Raw genomic sequence first — 6000 nt, forward strand, 5'->3', positions numbered from 1 at the left:
TTTTCACGCAAAAAAAAATGATAAACCATCACCTAATTTGTTACAAAAGCTGGTTTCAGTGAGACCTAACCAAGTTTGGCATACATGATGGCATACCTATAACAACAAGGAATATCTAAAAGGGAAAGTTTCAGAAAATTTGAAATTTAGGGTGAAATGATGCCATACATGATGCTTGTTTTTCGAGGTTTTGACACTGAAAATCAATTGGGTATTATAAAGGGAAATAAAAAGTTCAAAAAATGTAAAAACGAAACAATCTATCTATCTATGTATAGAAGATCAGCTGTATGAAATTTGAGGTTATTTAGAGAAGGTAGAAAAAATCACCTTGTTAGAAAAGCTGGTTTCAACGAGACGAAACGGCATGCGCTTAAGCAAAGTGATTTTTCGAACATCTCCAAATGACCACAAATTTTCCATACATGATGCCATACGTGTAACAACAAGGAACCCTATCTAAAAAGTGTCAAAAAAGTTTGCCCAACCGTATAGCTCTATCAAAAAGAACCTCACCATGGCGCTAGTATAATTTAGGGATAGTTACAAACTTTCGTTACCTAACCTTCAACATAAAACTTGTTTCAAATTCATTTTGGCCTACGAGAAACAAATCCCAACTTGATTCGAGCACCACAGCCTCCAAACGATGCCGATGCCGATATCGGCATGGTCAGAACGGCTATGCTCGCCGCCACTGCTAGGTCAACGTCGGGATGCACCCTCAATCCCGTCCCCTCATTCGATCAACGACACACCGGAGATACCGCCGAGGCCAATGCCGAACGTACATGCTGATGCCAATGCCGAACATGCATGCACGCCGCCGTGGGCACGGCCACGCCGACCCGCTATGCTGGACGCCACGGACCGCCGCGAGGTCTTTCCCTTCGCCACCACACTCTCCTAGCACCCACCTATACACGCCGAGAAAGGAGAGACACTAGTTTTCTCTACATTGCTCGTGTTCGTGTCCGACACGGTCAGTCAAAGTTTTGACGTAGTCTTCGATGTCGTCGACCATTTCTTCTCTTCTTTGCATGGTTAAACGCGTCTAGTTCATATCTATCTAATGCGTCCGGTCTCGCCTCATGCAGTTCATTGTGGACGTCGATCTCATCTCGGCACCCCGCATGCCACCTCCTCCGTGCCATCGCTGTAGAGCTCCATTTAAAAATCTAATCCTACCCGTGTATTGCCCCTTGTATCAGCGTCATGGCCCCACTTGTCATTCGATATACCGAAGCCCCACTCGTTCGCGTTTTGGTCAGGGATACAGCGATGCTTACGGTCAAACAAAGATGGATGGTCTGACGTGTCTTTGCGGGCTCTACGTGGCCCCACTAGTCAGAAGATAACGGTCAACCGTCGGGCAACCGGCCGTTACATCACGTGTGATGGTTTCAGACAAAGGTTTGGGTAAAACTGAGGAAAAACTAAGGAGCTGGGGAAAACTGAGTACAACTAAGGAACCGAGGGCACGAAAATAGAAATCCCTTGATTGAAATAATGTGGTAAATAGGATTTGCGTACTGTTGGGGAAACAAATAGGCAATCTAGCACATCTTATATCGCAATAACATGCCAAGTTCACCTTTTGATCATACAGTAATTCAGGTAGTTAGTTCATTGTTTATGGTTGTCCATGGGGTAGAATTTCAAACTATCTTCTTGAACTGAATTGTGCACAACGTCCATTATAGTAACTATGCGTCAGATGGCACACTTCTAATATTCACAAGTGATCACGTGCAATTTTTCCAATCAATTTAACTAGGTATTTATGTACTGCAGGTTCTTGTGCATTTTTTTAACCGCGTCGGGCATATTTCAACAGAGAGTTATTAACCTGAAATGGCAGGCTATAATGGACATGGAGAACAAAAGAGAAGAAGCCATGTTGATTGTGTGCCCACTCTGATTATATGTATATCCATTCTCTGTCCATTCTGTGTGCCCCTTTATATTTGAACTTTGATAAATCTTTGCACCTACATCTGTATAACAACCCATTGATAATTGCTTTCAACCATATTCATACACCTAGCTTCCTTCAGGCATTTCTTTATGTACACTACTCTCACATCTAAGTATTTTGTTGACGCCGTGCAATCTAATGGATATTTGCTACGGCAAACAAATTTAAAAAGCAGAAGCCATCGAGAAAATGAAGTGCCAACTAGACCTCCTCATAAGTTGTTTAATTGATTATCTAAACCTTATTTGCTAATTCTGGATAGATAAGTTAGCTATATGAAATGTGCTTCTAGATTCTCCATGTTCCAGTAATGGCACAAATTCATTTATATTATACCTAATGTGACTTTTTTGTTTGCGATGAAAACTACAGAGAGATGATAGGCAAAACCACCTCTATTCACCTTTGCACTTTCTTGAAAAGAAGGTAAGAATATCTCTTTTGTGAGGAACACTTTCAAAATTCTCCTTTTTATGCTACATAATTGCAGTGGTCAATTCACAGCTGATTGTTCGTATAAATGACTTTGTGTCTTATCCAAATCAACTTTGATTAGAAGGATATTGTCAGCATGCCTGCCTAGGATCTATCCATGTTTTGTATTTTATTTCAGTCTTTGCTACAATTAACAATAGGAAAAGGAAAGGAAAACGCATGAGAAAATCTCATTATTTTTCCTCATCTGTTCATATTCTTTGATTATTTTCTAAATTATTTTTTCACTCTGCTACAATTAATCAATATATTCTGCTTTTTCTAGCAATTCAAACAGTCTTGCTCAAAGATGTGTCAGACCATCTGGGAAACACACATATCGAGAGACTACACAAATTATATAAGAAAGTTAGGTTCCTAATGGTATGCCACCAGGTATATATCACATACAACATCTTTAGTTCAGTTTCCCTTTTTTTAAATGACCACTATTCAATCATCTCACTATTACAGGGAGGAATCATGGAAGGCTATGTGTACCTAAACAAGTGCATAGAACAATTTAGGGAACTAAAGGAAGGTCTATCTACCCATTCAAATAGTTCGTCTTCTCTGCGTGACCAACCTTCATGTAGGCATTGTCGAATCTCAGGTTCTGCAGGTGAATCTGTTGACGGTAATCTATTCTGTATTGTGATACATCGACGCAACATATGCAGTGTATACTTGCCACATTACAATCTTAGAGAACGACTTGCTGCTTTACAGTAGACTTGCCGCTTTCCTAGCATCTAAAAGGACTTATTCGGTATCTTACTCTTTTTTTTTTGCGAGAACAGTATCTTACTCTTATGATCATAGGGTCCAATCACTAAGGCGCATGATGCTCTGAGACATAGCAAGCCTAAAGATTTAAGAGGTTAGCTTTCTTTTGTTCCCATGTCTTGGCATTATTTTAATAAATTATGTATAATATGAATATTTTTATTATCTTACTCTGATATATCTTAGAAGTTAGAACACCAAAACCTTGCGGATTCAGGAAAATGACCAGATGGTTGTCAAAACAAAGAGTATCCAAAGAGCTGAAAACAAAATGAAATGAGTCAGCAGCTGTATCTTGGTGAAATAAATGCAAAGCCAAACAAATATGAATGTTGCTGTTAAAGACGATATGTGATTGTCCAGAGCGGCGCAACCAGTGTTGTACTCAATGTTTTATCTAGCTCGCCAATGTGCAAGGTTCTGATGTCATTGATTTTATTATAATGGAAACATCAGTCCATTTTGCGAACATAATAAATCGATAATAGCATTGTCAAATAATAATGATAATTTTCCTAATATGGTGTTCTATATTCAAATCACCTATTGTCTCATTTCAATTACTTTGTTCAGTTATCTTTAGTCTAATTATTGTAGGCCTGGGTTGGAAGAAGCAAAAGAAAGCTAGCTAGATATAAAGAATGCCAAGAGACTGCTAGCACTCCTACATAAATTGCATCTCTCACCCTGTCGTCCTTGGAAATTATTTTGTTGTCTTATTAATCCATCCATAACATGTGTTTGTATGGTATTTAGAATTCTTTGTTTCCAACAAATTAATTCCGAAGTGTTCTCCTGACTTATGGTAAATAGAATCTGTTGCTACATGTGACTATATGAGTTATCAGTTTGAACCAAACTGGGTGTAAAAACAATTTGTTGGAAAGAAAAACATATAGAGGTATACAAGTAGGCGGATATCTGGCGAGTTTTGTTTAGTCATGTATTATTCTTACTGTTCAAAATAGCAATACAACACCTCATTACTATTGAGAGTGGAAAGTGTAGTCCAGGGCTGGAAATGTACTTGGTTTTCTTATCTTTTTTTATTAGGTCTTCTTTTCTAATGGAACAAGCTATACTTTTCTTTGTAATACTTAAAATTTCATGTGCCTTAGCCCGTTATGAAAGATTGCTCTATGTTCAACAAGTACCATTATTTTGCTAATCATACGATTCATATCTTGGTCATGTACAGGTAATTCATTTATTGAAGCGATAGTTTGGTGTCCGGACCTGAAGGACATTCTACAAACATGCATATGTAATTTTTTTCACCAAGATGATGTCTCTTGTCAAATTCCATGTTGGTGTTCTCCAGGGACAATAGTGAGTCTAAACATGTGAGTTCCTTGAAAGCACTACGTTCATATCTTAGTCATGTACAGGTAATTCATTTATTGAAGCGATAGTTTGGTGTCAGGACCTGAAGGACATTCTACAAACATGCATATGTAATTTTTCCGCCAAGATGATGTCTCTTACCAAGTTCCATGTTGGTATTCTCCAGGGACAATATTGAGTCTAAACATGTGAGTTCCTTGAAAGCACTACGTTACTCTGAAGCTGAAAGTGTTGTGATATCTGCCTATGCTGATATAGAATTAATTGCCGCTTGATTTCTGTAGTATTCACCATGCATGGCTTGGTCGTTTTGTTTGAAACCTTGGAGTGACCTGATATTTACAATTTATGGTCCATCAGTTTAGGAATTAGTAATTGTTAACATTGTGTGTTCATATAAAAACATATATAAGTAGGCAGATTTGTGGAGAGATCATGGCTGCAATAGCATTTTGTTATTCTATATATGTTCATATGGTTTAATATGTCTCCATATCTGGGCATCATGTTTGCTTTATCTAATACGGAAATAATCAAAATGCTTGAAAATGGAGATACATGGATTGCATATAGGGCTGACTTCATACTGTGCGGGATAGAGTAGTTTACCAGTAACATTGTTCCACACTGCATAGCTAAATTTGCATTTGGTCATCCTATTCTTTTTTTTTTGAGAATTTGGTCATCGTATCCTAATATAGAAAAATTTCCCCATTGATCTGACAGTTGCATCACTGACCAGCTAATCTGGTTAGACTGCTACAATTTCCAGTTCGAATTACACGTGGACATTTGCAAGATGCATGAATGTTTTCATGTAAAATGAATTGCCACACAAGCCAAAATTTTATGCCATTAATTAAGTACATTCATTTTCCATTTTAAGTAGCAATCGTATGATGAGACCATAAAAGAAGAGCTAATGGAGAATATTGGGATGTAGGAGCAACCCAGAAAACACCACGCCTTGATACGATCGGCAATTATGCTTGCTCTCATAGGAACCTTTTTTTAGATGCACGTTTTTATGTCAAGTAGGATTATGTCAGCCAATCACGGTCCACACTATTGTAGGCAACTTCATGGAAATGAATGTACAAATCTATGTAAATCTACTCGATGGATGATATACTAAGAAAAGTTTGAATTATAAATCTGGTTAATTTCATTATCAAATTTACTCGCAACACAGCCTCACAGACAACTCACCTTAATATTCAGACAAATAAAGACACAACATTCCTTTTCTCTATGCGGTATGCCACCGTGTATACACCTATTTGTACAGAAACTACCTATACTGGAGGGTTGCTTCACAATAGATTCCTCTCAGGGGAAATGCAAGTATGATAGAGATAACTTGATGGCTATGCCTCTTATAGTTCGTGAAAAGATAAACCATGAACAACTTGCTATTT

The 6000-nt window shown here is 37.9% G+C and overlaps 1 long non-coding RNA gene across 1 annotated transcript; it reads left to right on the forward strand.

Moving 5' to 3' along the window:
- The first annotated feature begins 2366 nt into the window (after window positions 1–2366).
- LOC124670552 lies at window positions 2367–3205 on the forward strand. The gene is made up of 3 exons (XR_006992551.1): window positions 2367–2404; window positions 2739–2848; window positions 2927–3205. It is a non-coding gene; the product is annotated as an uncharacterized LOC124670552 (long non-coding RNA).
- Window positions 3206–6000: the final 2795 nt, after the last annotated feature.

Source organism: Lolium rigidum, chromosome 7 (assembly GCF_022539505.1).
Source record: "Lolium rigidum isolate FL_2022 chromosome 7, APGP_CSIRO_Lrig_0.1, whole genome shotgun sequence".
NCBI classification, from domain to species: domain Eukaryota; kingdom Viridiplantae; phylum Streptophyta; class Magnoliopsida; order Poales; family Poaceae; genus Lolium; species Lolium rigidum.